Raw genomic sequence first — 17,873 nt, forward strand, 5'->3', positions numbered from 1 at the left:
AGATCTCAGAATTACTTAGTCAGTACTTTTTGTGTTTTGATCAGGTGTATTATAGAAGGAACCTCTGAAAATGTTTACAATTTATACCACCAAGGCCTTATGGGCTTTTTTAAAAAAGTGGCTTGTCCTATCAGACACAATGCATGTGTCACTTAGTTAGACTTTATTAAAATGATGTGTGGGGAAAGAATAATTTAGTGGCTTTCTGAAACTAGGATCTTGAGTAATTTTATGTGATAACCAGAATCAAAATGAAATTTCTCTCATGACCCCTTCTTTTTATATGACTGTGTGACAAGAGTGACTTCTAAGGAGAAAGAAGGGCAACAGCTGAGGACTCATGTTCTCGGTGACAGCTGATACATTCTGTGCCCAAATCTTCCAAGTGTTCCTCATGCTTAACTGTACCATTTGCTGTACAAACTTTTTTTTTTTTTTAGATGTTTACCAAAGTGCAGGGGAATGGCAGAGAAGGGGGCAAGTTCCTTACTAAAGATAGCTCTTTATAGTCTACCTTGTGATCTCATTGTGGGCTTTCTGTCACGTGGTCAAGATTCGATACACATTAATCTGTATCTTATAGGTTTTAGGTTCTTTTTGGCTAAGATAAAATTCTTGTTTTCTTTTTGGGAGCTTGGGCCTAAGAAGTATTTTCCCTTCATTTCACTGGTCCTTATCACAGCCTAACATGCTTAACCAGTGACTAGGCATGCACGTGGATTTATTTACTCCACATATGTTGACCATAGGCTAGGCTCTGTTATAATAGGCATTGGGACAACTGGGTGAACAAGGTGGATTTGATTTCTGGTCTCTTGAAGTTCTGTTGGAGACTAGGGTCTATGAAAGACAGTAATCAACCAGAGGAAATGATTGCAAATTGTCGCAGGTAATACAAAGAAAACACATCCAGTGCCATGGAAATAATGACTCGAGGTGAGGTGGCTACCCACTTTATATAGGCCTGTCTGAGGAGCTGCCATTTCAGCTTAGAAGGAACCCCTTTTTTGGTAGTCAGTGGGCGTCACATAATTCCATGCCATAACAGTGACTTCTCTAGGTATTAGCCCTTCGTCGAAATACCCTCTATGCCCAATAATTTGCTTACCAAATCTCTTCAATGACCTGCTATTTATTTCCCTGTCTGAGCTTTGCCTGTAAATTACAATCCTCATCTGAATGAGATATATGTGAAAGTCACATCTTCTTATTGACTTTTCCACTTAACAAATTGAATGAAAAATAGAGTTCATGGTTCTGAATCTCTTCAGCCTAATAAGTAGCATTTACTTAACCACACACTGTTCCAATCACAATTTGCCCCTTTAGGAATCAGACTTTAATTGTGATTTATTCAGATAATGATTACGTAGTTCATAAAGCTCAACCTCAAAGTAAAGCAAGTGGTGAATGGTTGAATTATTCCTCTATCAGAATATTGACTGGAGAAATCTGATTTACTTCTCTCTAACAATGTGACAACTGACAATTATTTTAGCTTCAGAGAGACAAATATAAAATGAGAGGAATGTATGAAGTAAGAGCTAACTTTTTTTTTTACTGCAAAGTTCTATGACTTTTGCTTTTTGAATAGCATTATTGTTATTAATGGCCATCTATTGAGGGTTAATGTTTGTTATCTTCATCAATCCTTACAACTTTGAGGTAGATGTATAATTTCCACTTTACAGATCAAAAGACTCAGAAAAGTAAAATATTGCTGTAGTTACAGTTTAATTATCAAAAAACAGAAATAGAACTTGGTTTTAATGCAATCTAAAGCCTAAGTTCTTAACCATTGTTTCTTATTGGCAGAGGGGAGAATAATTACATGTGAAAAACTATATGGGTTGCACCTCAGCTCTTCAGTTATGACAAAAATTAAATCATGGCTTGTAAAAGATGACTCACTCTGAGGTTACTTTTCAGAAGAAGGGCATAAAGACTCAATAGAACTACTAGGATGTCAGACACCCTGGGAGTACCAGGAACAAAAGAGCAGAAGAGAGCAAGCAGTAGTGGTAGAATCACACTCCTGGCACTTATTATAAAGATAAAAATCACACACACACACACACACACACATAATTCATTAATGGGATCATTTTCTATGGAACTTTGCAAGATGAACTCCTGAGGATAGCCACCAGGCTGGATTTGATCTGGTTCCCACTGCCTCCCTAGTCTTCATTCACTGCTGTCTCCCCTTTGCAGCTTATGCTGTGGTCACACTGAACGTTCCTACTTGGGGCCTGCAATTTCTGTATCCTTTGTCTGGGATACTTTTCCACACATCTCTTTATGGCTGCCTCCTGAGACCATTTAGATTTCAGTTCTAGCATTACCTCTTCAGAAAGACCTTCTTCAATTATGCTATCTTAAGCAACTCATACCCCAGTCATTCTTTAGGCCAGCATTTAGTTTTATTTTCCTCATAACCTTTATAAGTTTTACATTTTTGATTTGTTTTCTAATATGTTGAGGAAGTGAGCTCCAGGAGATCATGGGCTCATCTGCCTGGCTCTACACCTAGTCTCAAGCTCCCAGCTCATAGTAAACTCAAAGCAAATATTTATTTATTGAATAAATGAATAAATAAATGAAAAACGTTACAGGTTTTGGTGATGGCCAATTAGAAATAAATGGTCCAAGAGAGTTTGTAGTTTCAAAATTTGAGAGATAGGAAGAACTTGGGTAGCCAGATGAGAGGAACAGCAATGAATAGAGAATTATTAGCAATGAGACTATTAGAACTGGCCAGGTAACTCAGGTGGTTAGAGTGTTTCCCAATAACTCAAGGTTTTAGGTTTGATCTTCAGTCAGGAATCATGCAAGAATTAACCAATGGAAACAAATAAGTGGAACAACAAATCAGTGTTGTTTTTTTTTCTCTCTCTATCTTTCTTTCTCCCCTCTTCCCCCTTCTTCTTCTTCTCTCTCTCTCTCTCTAAAATCAATGAATAAAAACATTTTTAAGTCAAAAAAATAGAACTGTGGACAAAAAAAGAGGTTCTATGGAAAGTAACCTCACAAGGTGATCTGATCATAAATTTTTAACTGGACGGGCCATGGTGGGTAGTTACACCCCAGGCATATAACTTCTTTAGATTATGTGCTACAAAGTGAGCAAGGCATATAACTCCTTTAGTAAAAGGTTTATTTTTGCTTTAAGCAAGCCCTGTCCATTGTTTCTGCGCCTCTACATTAACACACCTTTGAAATAAGCAGCAACCACTCTCAAGAGAGCACATAATCTTGTTAACTATTCTGTAATCCAATATTGGCTTTGCTTTCTTCTACCTCCATGTAATCTTTCTTACATTCCCTCCTTATTTTCAAATTGGTAACAGAAGCTGCAAAACTGTTATTCTCCAGGGCATTTGAGATCTTGCTCTCCAGCATTTATGTCATCAGTGTGGGTCAAATAAACTCATACAAATTCTCTGCAGGTTTGGACGCTTATGTTGATAGAACCCATTCTGAAAACGTAAAAGCTTTGTCACTATTTAATCAAAGGAAGGGAAAATGGTGGATTAAAGGCAGTTTTAATTATTAAAGTTTCACTGTTAAGAGAATAGCTATTAGTTCTTCTTAATATTAGACTAACAAGGATGAGTGACAAGATTTTCAATTAAAAATAAATAACTTACCAGCTGGGAATTATGAGTTACTCCAAAAGTGTTCTGAAATGTTGTAAACTGTTTCCTCTTAAGAATAGTTCAGTGTTTAAGTGCAAGCTTGCTAATGGACTAAGGGTAGATAATAAAGATTTTTTGGGGGGGCGACAGTTATCTGCACTCCTTTCATCACTCAGTTTTTAACCAGATTTATTTCTTCAACACTCAATAAATCTCCTCCTCATATAAGTAGGAGACTGGTATTACTTTTCTTCTTTCTCCTTCTGCTCTTAGAATTACCTTGTTAAGGGTCACACAAGATCCAAGGCAAACCGGGCAGTGCTTAGGAATCCTGTCTTGTGTGGGAGATGGTGAGCCATGTGGAAGTGGAGTCAGTGTGATTCTTTACACGGTTAACATGCTGCTTCCCTTGGAGGTGGGTGGTGGTGGTATAAGGTTTCTCAAGGAAGGACATTTATAGTGATTAAAATTGCTCACAGCTTGCTTCATGGTGTAATTCTGAGGCTGTAGTATGTGATTCTGGCAAGAAGAGGGTATGAAAGGGACAGAAAATCCTGGAGAGTGACACAGAAGGGCACATGGTGTAGCTGTACCTCAAGAAAAGGGGACATGGCAGCAGGAGAACACTCACTGATTGGTCAGACTCTTGGTCAAAAATGCTTCTAGGTCACCCCCAGAGAAGGTGAACAGAGTGCACCAATGTCCAAGGACAATGACTGTCTGTTAGCCCATTGTCATTCTATAATATTGAGTGTAGCTTCAAGAACAAACTGGCAGCAAAGGCATTTGGGAGTTGATATTTTTCTGGGAAATTAAGTGCAAAGTATCTTCCAGGACAAAATTGCTAAGAAGTTCTAAACTTGTGCATACCTCAACAGTCAGCAATTCCACTCCTAGGCATGTGCCCAACAAAAATGCCCACAAATGTGACAAGATGTACATAGACATCCTCAGCGGCATTATTCATAATATGTAAAACTAGAAACAACTCAAATGTCCATCAACAGTAGAAAGGATAGGTATGGTACATACATATAATGGTGTAGTACACAGCAGTAAGGATGAACAAACTACCGGTACATATAATGATGTAGATCAACCTCACAAAGTGTTGAGCTAAAGAACGTATATAAAACAACCAGTACATACTGTATGATTCCATTGCTGTGAAGTTCAAAACCAAGTGAGGCGAATGATGGTGTTAGAAGACAGGATGGTGGTTACCTCTGAGAGGAGGGTGGGCTAGTGATGGCGAGTGAAGGGGCCAGTGGTTACACAACTTCTGTTCACTTTGTGATAGTTCACAAGCTGTACGCTTAAGATTTTTGCACTTCCCTGAATGTATGTGATCTTTTAATAAAAAGTTAAATTAGGAAACGACACACTACTTCCTGCCAAAGTAAAATAAGTGACATTAGATGGGATCAAACGGACAGATGGACCCTGTTTTCCACCCCGTTGGAGGGGCGTCAGAGAACGGGAGGGTGGCCGTCTTCATTTCAGAGAGAGGGAGCAACTGCAGGGACAAGAATAGCCAATGGCTGACAGCACATCTGTTTCCTCTTGTCCTGGTCAAGGTTTTCTAATTCGGGCCCAGAGAGTATCCATGTCTCTAGGAGGCTGCACTGTGGCATGTCAAGCATTCTCTAAGGACCGGCAGCCTCCGTCTGTGCATTTGGAGGCGTTTCAGAGGAGGGGACATGACAAAGGGCATGCTTGTCTTGTGGAAACTGGCGCCAGGGTTTAAAAAATGTGGGACACCTGTTTTTCTATGATTATAAAGTTTTAAATTCAACTCCTTGGGGTAACATTGGTTAATAAAATTACATAGGCTTCAGGTGTACAGTTCTATCCATTTTATTGTGAGGTTTCTAGCTTTTTCATAGATCAAATAATTGTGGGTTTTTCTGACGTGGAGGACATTGGGACCATAAAAATGGGGAAGAAGGCGAAATGGAGTGCCTCAGCTCTTTTCTCAGCTCCTAATGAACTATTTGTAGTCAAGACCAACACAGGTATTGATTCTCATCAATTGGGATTCTTTACAGTGTGAAAATGTCGGCTGCCCTGGAGGTGCGCCCCGAGGGAGCGTTTGCACAGCACTTTTTCAAATGAACAGATTAAACCCCTCATAAAATGCTTCTTCTGATACATCTGCACTGTATATGTTAAAATCCCCTCGGTGCCCTTTTGTCAGTTAGGTTTCTTGTAGCTTCAGTGCCGCACAAGCCTGCGTACCAGCTGGCAGGTACCTTTTTTCTCTTTCCCTGGAATGTGTAAAGGAAGAATTAGATTGCTGTTTGTTGAAATGGACTGTGTATCTCAGAAGTCCCATTTCAATAATCTTCTGGAGGCAAGAATGAATGCGGGATTGGAAAGGGCATTACGACGTGGCTAAATAAATAGCATGAGGTCCCTCAACCCCTGGCCAGCCAGCAGTGTTACAATGTGACTTTGAGGCTTTACATTTCACAGTCTCTTTCTTCAGCAAACAGAATCTGAAAGGTCTTGCACAGAGACAGAATTTTAAGTCTGAATACTCAGGAAACTTAGTCTTCGAACTCTAAAGCTGTCACACAACCCCCTGAGAAGTGCCAGAAACTTTGCAGCTAAACCATTTTATGTCTCCAGTCATCGTTAAATCTGACATGCCGATGTTTTCCCTCAGATTTAGTCTTTTGAGATGTATACATATTCTTGTACATTTCTCCAGCTTTAGGACTGGACTCTGCCATCATAGACGTGTAGAGAATGTTCAGGGAGTGGTGCCTTGATATTGCAAGTCTAGAAATCCAAGATATCCTGACAAAGGGAGAAAGACCTTTGGCTGGGGGTTGGAGGAGTGAGACACCAGGAGGTTCTGAGTGCTCATGTTTGATGTGTGGTTTGATCCCATTTGTCTTCTCAAGTTATATTTCCGTAGGTGTGAAGCAGAGGGTTTATCTAAAGCAGGCCTTGTATGCGATGCAATAATTTTTATAGTGTGCCTTTGCACAGAGGTCTGTTTTCTAAGAATGTAGAAGAAAAATTGATGAACTCCCACTTCACCTCCTGCTCCCCTCCTCCTCACACATTGGACCCTTGTCATTCTGTTCTTCAGTTCACTCATGGTGTTTCTGTCTCCCAGGACCTTTGGATATGCTATTCTCTCTGCCCGGGCTGCCCTTCCCCTCTTTCTGTTCCTATTCCTCAAGTCTTAGTTTGGATGTCATGTCCTCAGGGAGGCCTTACCTATCACACTATCTAAAGTAGATTCTATTCCCCCCTGTTCCATGTTGCAACACTTCATTTGATGGATTTGTAGCATTTATAAGAATTTGAGTTATCTATTTATATAATTCATTGTTGTGCATGTTACTTACTATGATGTAAATTCCATGAGGCAGCATTTATGGTTTTCTTGTTTACTGTTATAGTTATCTAACTTAGCACAGTATTTGACATGTAGTATACTCAAAAAATATTTGTTGCCTAAGTGAATGAATAAACTCATTTTAGTTTATATATATATATATATATATATATACACACACACACACACACACACACACACACACACACACATATATATATATATATATATATTACTATACTGAATTTTTCTTGAGCCTAATGTCTTAGACGTTTTTCTCTCTGGGGCACTTCTGATTCTTTAAATTAAAAACAAGTAAACATGAGCATTTATTAGGGTTTTAGAAAGAGGAAGGATTAGAGTTGCTCTTATTGACTCTTTCTAACCCTGTATTAGTTATCTATTGCTTTATAACAAATTACCTCAAAACTTAGGAGCTTAAAACAACAATAAACATCTATTAGCTTACATATTTTCTATGGCTTAGGACCTCAGCACCAGTTTAACTGAGTGGTACTGGCTCATTCAAGATGTTGGCTACAGTCCTCTACAGAGTGGGCTGGGGCTGGAGGATCTACTTCGAAGGTGATCCAGTCACATGGCTACCTTGTGGGGGCTCAGTTCCTTGCCATGTCGGTATTTCTGAATTGTTGCTTGAGTGTCCACAAAATGACAGCTGGCTTCCCCCAGAGCAAGTGATCCAAGAGAGAAAACAAGCTACAATGTCTTTAATGGCCTAGCGTCAGGAGTCACACACCTTTATTCTCAATGTACTGTTTGTTACTTGTCAGTTCTGTTCAGTGTGGGAGGAGACCTAGGGTGTCAATATTAGAAGGCAAGAATCATTGGAGGGTGTGTTGGAAGCTAGCTTCCACAGGTCCCTATGTAATTGTGTCCTTTGACTTCTGGGACCTTTCATCTGTTTCCCTTTTACATTCAGCCAGGAGCAATATCAACCTTCTAATAAGTAGATATCTCAGGACACAGATATCCATAGTAGAGATCTGCATGCAAGGAAACAGTATGTGCTTATTAGTATCAATTTATGCATGCATAGAGATATCCTTAGACCTATCACTGTGCCTACTTAAATAATAAATAGAAGGTTCTCAACAAATATAATTTTTTGAATGAGATAATGAAAAAAATAAACAAAGAGAATGATTTTTATCCCTCATGAACCTGAGTCCTGGTTCTGTACTGTGACTTACACACACAATTGCAAGCCATCAGAAATACAGATCAATTTTAATCAAAAAGAATTAAACAGGTCATTAACTTTTAATTTTCATAGTCTGGGTAGATGCCTATTAGACTTGAAACCCACTCAACACAAAGCAGACAATTCTTTTGCTTTCACTCATGGGAAATTTTATTCCTTTCTTCTTCTCTGCTTTAAAAAATATATATTTGCATTTGGTGTAGTTTAGTCCAACCATCAGATTTAATGCCTAAAGCCAGATGGGTATTTTAAAATTCTATACCTACATGCCTTAGTCATATTCCATCTCTAAAACTCTTCTATAAATGTTATCCCTATGAACCTAACTATTATTATTGAATACATGTTGTACTTATTTGTAAAATGCTTTTGAAATTTTAAGAGTATCCACACTCCAATAACCTACCCAACTTATCTTTCCTTAAAAGGTTCAGAGAAAGCATTTATTCCTCCTAAAGCGATCAGTCTAAACCAGCTGTAGGGAACCCAAGATGGCAGCAGAGTAGGTGTAAGCTACACTCACCTTCTGCCAGGAACAAACTGGAATTATGACTAAATTCTAGAACAATCATCCTGAATAACCAACTGGGGACTAGCTGAAGAGATGTATTTTAACCAAGGATTTACAGAAAAAGCCACATTGAGACTGGTAAGAAGGGTGGAGATGCGAAAAGGGCTGGCCCAACTCCCACAGGCAGTGGCTGAGGTTCTGGAGGGATATCTCAGCTGTAAAGTTCACCTCTGAAATGTGAGGGGTCTCAATCTAAAGCCAGGCTCCCCAGGCCAGAGCACCAGAGCCCAGAAGAAATGCCCACATAATATTTGGCTGTGAAAAGAAGTGGCATTTCTCTCAGGGAGAGACTGGAGTCTGCTGGGATATAGGTGTCCTCTGAAAGGGCCAACACACGAAATTTCATTCACAGCCACTCATCCTTGGCTCCAGCAGAGGGAGCGCAGAGTGATTCTGGGAAGACAGCTGAAGAGACAGTTGCCAGGGTCCCTATGCTATCATTCTCCCATGCTGCAGATGCCATCTTTCTTGGGTGGAGCATACTCCTCTGTGTGGCATCAGCCTGAGGGAAAGCAATAACTCCACCCTCTGGACTCCTTTTCATTCTACCCTGTGGTGCTTATGCCCTGCTAAGGAGTTAGCTGCCTTGGCCAAAGTGTAGAGCCCTGGGCGGACTCAGGAGGTGGCAGTGACTGAGTTGTGTGGAGGTTGAGGGCCATCCTCCAACTGTCCTCAAACCCTGACCAGCACCTTTCCATCACTGGAGATCCACTAGCCCCATTTTCCTGACTCCCAATAGCCCTACCCTGCTGAGCTCAGTCTCCTCCTAGCAGAATATGGGCTAGACTGAGTTGTGTGGCTGTAGGACAGGGGCCATTTTTCCCTTGCATGCTAGGCTGAGGGAGAGATCTCCCTTCCCATGGCCAAATCCTGGTCTGTTTGGACCTGATAAACTCTGATGACTCCTTGAGACCTGCTCCAGCACAAAGCTATGTGAGCACCCATTGGGTGGCAGGTAGACTTGGTATACTCAGGGCATTTGTGAGTGGCCTCAGACTCAGCACTGGCATCTAGTTTAAACCTATATGGATCTGGTAAACATAATTCACCCATATGTGGTGACACACCATAAACCTAACTCATGCAACTTGAGTGTCTCCAAAGGCTCTTTTAGTGACTGAGCCTAATAGGCAACTGGCTGGCAGAGGCATGTAGGAGCAGGTCATAGGGTGCCTATAAACTTTTGCTGACCTTCCCCCAAGCCTGGTGTTGGTAATATCCAGCCATGGTGTACAGCTTGGTCCTTCCTGCATGTGCCCAGGCCCAGCAGATATGACCACAAACTGTGGATCACTTGCAATTTCAAACAGGTTGCCCAGGGCCAGTCACTGGCAGCATCTGATATTGGACTGCCCCTGCCTCCCAAGTCCCGCCCAAGAGGCCTAGAACCCACTGACCCAGTGGTCAGCTTCAGACAACATCAGATGAAAAGGGCATATCTAAAAGGTAATCTTGGGAGGCATCAAATTCTGCTGTGGTAAATTCTATTACAAGTCGTCAGCACCTACACAGCAGCTTGCACACTATGGTCAAGATTGAGCCTCACAATCAGGCAGCCTGAGGGTTGATCCCATGAACAAATGGGCCAATAGAAATCAAGACTCAATTATAACAGGAGGGCCCACATAACCAATACAAAGGAGATTCTCAGAGCACCCAGCTCAGGTAATCAAGGAGATTGCACCACTGGACCCCACAGGACACCTACTACAAAAGGCCACTGTACAAAAATTTGGAGTCTTAGCAGATCTAATACATAGAAATAAGCACAAAAAGGCAGCCAAAATTGGGAGACAAAGAAAAATGTCCCAAGTGAAAGAACAGGAAAAATCTCTAGGAAAAGAGCTAAATAAAATGGAGGCAAGCAATTTATCAGATATACAATTCAAAGCAATAGTTATAAGGATGCTCAGCCGCATGAAAAAAGACAAAGAAACCGTAAAAAGAACCAGTCATAAATGAAGAACACCCTGGAAGGAATAAACAGTAGGCCAGATGAACCAGAAGATTGAATCAGTGATTTGCATAACAAGATAGGAAAAAACACCCAATCAGGGCTTAAAAAAGAAAACAGAATTAAAAAAAAATTGGTATAGTTTATTTTTCATTTTTAGGATTAATTCTACAAAAAAATAAGTCAAGTTTTTAAAATTTATTTGTGTTGGAAAAAAATTAGGATAGTTTAAGTGACCTTTGGGACAATGTGAAATGTAACAACATCTGCATCATAGGGGTACAGAAGGAAAACAGAGTGAGAAAGGGATCAAGAAACTATGTGAAGAAATGATGATTGAAAACTTCCCAAACTTGGTGAAGGAAAAAGATACAAAAGTCCAGGAAGCAGAGTCCCAAACAAGATGGACCCAGAGAGGACCGTACTGAGACACATCATAATTAAAATGCCAAAGGTGAAAGATAAAGAAAGAATATTAAAAACAGCAAGAGAAATACTGTTAATTACCTACAAGGGAGTTCCCATAAGACTATCAACTGATTTCTCAACAGAAACATTTCAGGCAAGAAGGGATTGCCATGAAATATTCAAAGTGATGGAAAGCAAGGACCTCTAGCCAAGACTGCTTTATGCAGCAAAGCTATCACTTAAAATTGAAGGACAAATAAAGAGCTTCCCAGATAATAAAAAGCCAAAGGAGTTTCCTATCACCAAACCTATATTACAAAAAATGTTAAAGGGCCTTCTTGAAGAAGAAGGAGGAGGAGAAAGAAGAGAAGGAGGAAGAGGAGGAGGAGAAGAAAAAGAGGAAGAAGAAGAAAACAGAGGTGCATAGCTAAAAGAATAAAGTGGCAATAAATAAGTGCCTACCAATAGTCACTTCAAGTGTAGATGGCTTAAATGCGCCAAGCAAAAGACATAGGATATGATGTTGTGAATCTAACGTCACTGAATTTTACACTTAAGAATGGATAAAGTGGCAAATTGCATGCCATATATGACAAGATCTGTATGGAAAAAGTCTAACCATTGTTAATATAATGACAACATTTGTGTGACATCGAAGTAACCTTGCAGTCAAGGAGAGTGACCTGGAATGCACATGCGTGAACAAGGATGACTTCACTGTCCTAGTCAGTGGGGGTGGTAGATGCCGTTGAGTGAGCACGTGTACTGTGTGGCTGTGGAATTCAAAATGACTGACCTTGTAGAGCAGTGAATCTGCACAAAATTTTGTGTTAAGCTTGAACATTCCTCTGTGAAAACTATTTGGATGATAGAGAAGGTCGCAGCTATGGGCAGCTGGTGATTGGCACCTTCATCACAACAATGTGCCCACTTGTGCATCATGTTTCCTGCAGTTTTTTTGTGAAACATCAAACCACCCAGGTGACTCAGCCATGCTAAAGGCCAGATTTGGTACACAGTGACTTCTGGCTTTTCCAAAAACTAAAATCACCTTTGAAAAGGAAGGGATTTCAGACTGTCGATGAGATTCCGGAAAATATCTCCTGGCGGCTTATGGCAATTGGGAGAACTGTGTGAAGTCCCGAAGTGCCTACTTTGAAGGGGACTGAGGTATCATTGTTCTTTGTATAATGTTTCTTGTATCTTGTAACTTCTTCAATAAATGTCTCTATTTTTCATATTATATGGCTGGATACTTTATGGACAGACCTCTCATATTTCACCACCATAAAAACATTCAAAAAACTCATTAAGGCTTTTTGATCAAGAGGCTTGTGTTTCCCGAGGACTAGCTGCAGCCATATTGAAGAGGTATCTAAATCTGTCTTTGAATGAAGATTGCAGAGCCCAGGCAGTGTCAGGACAGAGCAAGGACTCCACAGGTATTACCTGTCACTTAGGCCATAGCCTGTCCTTGCCCGTTCTATGCAGAAGTTGTATTTTCAAACCTTTTTCATTACCCTGAACAGAAAATCTGTAGCCATTGAATAGTAATTTCCCTTTCTTTCTCTAGTCTACTTTCTGTGTGTATGAATTTGCCTGTTTTTATATTTCATATATTTGGAATCATCTACTAAAAAAAAGACATAGCTGAATGGACAAGAAAACAAGACACAGGAAGATGCTGTCCACAAGAGCCCCACCTCAGAACGAAAGGTACACACAATAAAAGGAAAAAGCTTTTCTTCTCATGAAAATGGAGAGGAAAAAAAAAGCTGAGGTAACAATACTTACATCTGACAAAACAGACTTTAAAACAAAGGCTATGGTAAGAGACAAAACAAAGGAAACTATACAACAATAAAGACAGTAATCCAACAAGAGGATATAACCCGTTTCATATCTATGCACCTAACATAGGAGCATCAAAATATGCAAAACAAATCTTGATGGACATAAAGGGAGAGGTTGACAATAATACAGTCATAACAGGTATTTAAACACCCCATCGACATCAATAAATAAACCTTCCAGATAGAAAATCAACAAGGCAATGGCAGCCTGAAATGACACACTGGATCAGATGGATTTAATTGATTTCTTCAGATCATTTTACCACAAAGCAGTGGAATATACATTCTTTTCAAGCACACATTGAACATTTTTTAGGATAGGTCACATGTTAGGACACAAAACAAGTCTCAATACACTGAATAAGACTCAAATCTTATCAAGCATCTTCTCTGACCATAATGGTATGAAGCTATAAACCAATAACAAGAAAAAACAAAACAAAACTGAAAAACATACAAAGACATGGAAATTTAATTACATGTTACTAAACAATGAATGGGTTAATAATTAGATCAAGGTAGAAATCAGAAGATACCTTGAAGCAAACAAAAATGAAAAGACAACAACCCAAGATTTTTGGAACACAACAAAAGTAGTCTCAAGAAGGAAATTCATAGCATTATAGGCCTATCTCAAGAAACAAGAAAAAACTCAAATAAATTATCTAACTTTACACTTAATGGAGCTAGAAAAAGAATAATGAACAAAGCCCAAAGTGAGTGGAAGAAAGGAAATAATAAAGATCAGAAAAGACATAAATGAAATAGACTCTAAAAAAATAATACAAAAGATCAATGAAAACAAGAGCTGGTTTTTTGTAAAGATAAACAAGATTGACAAACTTTCAACCAAACTCATTAAGAAGAAGAAGGACCCAAATAAATAAAATCAGAAATGAAAGGGGAGAAGTAGCAACTGACACCCAAGAAATACAAAGGACTGTAAGAAAGTATTACATATAACTGCACGCCAACAAATTGGACAATCTGGATGAAATGGATACATTTCTAGAAACATACAATCTTCCAAAACTGATAGCAAGAATCAGAGAGTCTGGACAGATAGATTACAACTAGTGAAATTGAAGCAGTAATCAAGAAACTCCCAATAAACAAAAACCTCGAACTGATAGTTTCACAGATGAATTTTACCAAACATTCAAAGAGCACTAAAATCTCTCCTTCTCAAACTATTCCACAAAATTCTAGAGGGAAGACTCCTCAGCTCATTTTATGAGGCCAGCATTATCCTAATTCCTAAACCAGATAAAGTTGCACACCTGAAGGCTACATTAACCAATGTCACCTCAATAAACTCAATAAAAAAATTACAAAAAGTTTCAGAAACGGTAAGATCCAACTTTCACAGTGGAGCATCAAGTGACACTTTATATCATAAGAATGTCATTCATTATGATTCTCATCAGGGGATGTGGTGCCTACGCTTTGCTAAAGAGATTTTCTAGATCACTCCCAGAAAACTAAAATTAGGAACACTTAGCTAGTGCTTGTGGGAGTATACAGTTATGGGATAACCATGTTGTAGATCAATTAAACAGTATCAAGTGCAACTGAAATTCTATATATCCTTTGGCCCAGTAATTACAGTCCTGGATATGTATATACTCAACCACTTGGGCCTGAAAATGTACACTGCAGCATAGTTAGGTAAGAAATTTGGAAAGTGTAAAAGATAAAAACAGAAATATTGTAAATGATAACACAAAGCATTGAAAATATAAAATATCAATATAATTCATACACTGAAACATTCTGTTGGAGCAAAGGTGAATAAAACAGTACACATAGCAACATGGGTGAGCCTTGCAAACATTACACTGAAAGAGAAAAAGCAAGTTCAAGCTCGCATAGTGCATGATTCCATTTGTATAGCTTTAAACATGCAAACTGATATTATATATTATTTATGGCCTAAGCAGACAGAGTACAAAATTCAACAATATTAATCAAAATGACAACCCTCACATTCAATACAGAAATTTTCTTTTTTTTTTTTAATAATTTAAATAAACATTTAATTGCCTCAAAAAAGTAGTACTATATATATTACCGTATATATCTATACATGTATATGTAGCTGCTAGTTTTTTTTTTTCAGATTTAATGTGTTTTATTGATTAAAATATTACATTTGTGCCAATTTCCCTTCTCTCTGCTCCCCTCCACCCGGTGGCCCCCCTCCCTCCAGTTTTCCCCCCCTTTTAGATTATGTCCATTAGTTGTGCATACAGTTCCTCCCAACCTCTCTCCGTCTATTCCATTCCCTCCTACCATGATCCCCAATTCCTATATCATCTCCCTCCCTCTCCCCACTCCCCCTCCCTGTTGACCTCCCCCCAATATGCTTCCCGTACCCACAGTTCCTTTTCCACTCTCGTTGCCTGTTTAGTTTGCCTTTGTTTCTTCTCCCTAGCTTCTGTTTTTTAAACCAGTCCCTTTAACATCTCATATAACAGTGGTTTGGATCTAATGAACTCTTTCAGTTTTATTTTGTCCCGGAAACACTTTCTCTGTCCTTCTATTCTGAATGACAATTTCGCTGGATAGAGTATTCGTGGTTGTAGGTTTTGGATTTTCATTACTTTGAATATTTCTTGCCAGTCCCTTCTTGACTGTAGGGTCTCCCTTGAGAAGTCAGCTGATAGTCTAATTGGGACCCCTTTGTACATAATTCTTTTCTTCTCTCTTGCTGCTTTTAAGATTCTCTCTTTATCTTTAATTTTTGACATTTTGATTATAATGTGTCTTGGAGTGGTTCTCCCTGGGTCCAGTCTCTTGGGAACTCTCCTTGCTTCCTGGACCTGCAAGTCTATTCCCTTCCCCAAGTCTGGGAAGTTCTCCTTTATTATATTTTCACTCAATTTTTCAAGTTCTAGTTCATCTTCCTCCCTCTCTGGCGAACCAATGATTCTTATGTTGGGCCTTTTATAGCTGTCCCAGAGGTTTCTGATCCTCTCATTGTTGCTTCCCATTTCCTCTCTCTGCATTGGTTGACTGCTTGTTCCTTCTCCATATTCCAGTTTGTTGAAATGAACTCTGGATTTTTTTTCCTCACCATCTGTCTCGTATGCGGTTTTGTTCCTTTCGTTATAAATGTTTTTCGCTTCTTTCTTATCTTTTTCCTGCTCTTTTGTGAATTCTGTAAGCCACCTGATAACAATGGCCTAGAACTGAGCCTCTGACAGGTTTCTTATCTGTTCATCTGTCAGGTTCTCTATCTGTTGCCTGGTGAGTTGTGTCACCGGGATTTCTAAAGTTGTCTGCCTCATTTTGACAGGTGCGTTTTGTTTTCTTGGGCCGGCTGTCCGGGGCAGTGCCTGTGTACGCATCACAAATCAGCGACCGGCGCCTGTCTGTGACCTATTTCGCAGCCCTGTGGTGCTTTCTGTGGGGGCGGGGGTCCAAGATGGATTCACACAGTTATCCAGCTAGGAGACCGGGATCCGTCCTCCCGCCCCCCTGGGCCTCACTGTTTAAGGCGATGCGGCGGCCGCTCTCCCCAGCGCCGGGGTCGCGCACCGCCAGGGGCTTGACTGCAGCCGGGATTCCTCGCCGCCCCACCGCTCCAGGTGCGACTGCAAACAGCGCTGCCCTCTTTAACTCTTACCTGCCCAAATGGCACCGCTGGTTTATAACTTCATATGTTGGGCTTCCGTGTAGTTTTATTTTCTGGAATTTCTAGTTATCCTTTGTTTTGAAGTAGTTGTATTCCTCTCTAGTTGTAGAGGGAGACCTAGCGTGTCCGTCTAAGCCTCCATCTTGGCCGGAAGTCCAGAAATTTTCTTGATAAGAGTGAAGGAGGGTAAATGAGACCTGGGGTTGGTACATAACAGGGATTTAATTGTAGTTTTAATGTTTTATTTCTTGTGCTAGATGGTAGGTGTATGGTTTTTATTTCATTATTTATATTTTGCAGAGTGTTTTATAATTTAAAAAATCCAAACGAAGTGCTGAAATCTTTGAGAAGTGTAAGTTGGGGGCTGGGTGGTGAGAATTGGAACAGGGTTGTAACAATGCCAACATGTGTGCAAACAACATTGATGTGATAATTTTTACTGGAGTTTCTGTATTCTTTCTATAGGCCCCTGCTGCTTCCAACACTGACTTCACCTTTTATCCAGGTCATTATTTTGTGTAAGATCAGATCTACCCCTCTCTCATTTTCATCTGTAAAAGTGAGTTGGATCCATTAGGTCATTTTTGGCCTAATGTATTGTTTGGCTGTAATATTTGAATTAGGTATAAAAGTTTGGGTATTAAAAATAAAAACGCTAGCAAAGAATACAGGTTTATGAAAGGGAGAATTTGCCTCTCAAGAATTTCTCAACTGCTTCCCCCACATATATTAATACTATTTTAAAATAAATATTCAGTGAATATTTGCTCTTCTGCTCTTTCTGTTTGCCTTTTTAGTGTTGCAAAATAGTTCAGGAAAAGAAAGGGAGGAAGAGATGAAAAGGACCCTCTGGAGGGAGGCTAGCTTTTTGTTTTTTGTTTTTTGTTTGTATATGATGTAGTCGCTGTACTTTTATCACTAGGCAAGTGCTTAGAGATTTGCAGATTAAATTTCTGAAAGTGCTTTGGGGTTTCCTCATATAATCTCTGAATGTTTTACCATTAATTGGAGAATAAGGTATTAATACTTGGCAATGACTATCCTGGAATGTCTTTACTACTCTGTTCTGATAAGTATATCTATATATGTATGATCTGTAGAAAATGACACTCCAGTCAGTGTTCACAGAGTGAAATTCCCAGCATCCTAGCTGTTAGAAATATAGAACAAAAAATCTTAAGGAATAAGGAAAAAATATATCCCAGATTTAAGGACATAGTTGTCCCAAGCTTCATCTT

Source organism: Furipterus horrens, unplaced genomic scaffold (genome assembly GCF_987537825.1).
Source record: "Furipterus horrens unplaced genomic scaffold, mFurHor1.1.pri manual_scaffold_1, whole genome shotgun sequence".
In the NCBI taxonomy this organism is placed as follows: domain Eukaryota; kingdom Metazoa; phylum Chordata; class Mammalia; order Chiroptera; family Furipteridae; genus Furipterus; species Furipterus horrens.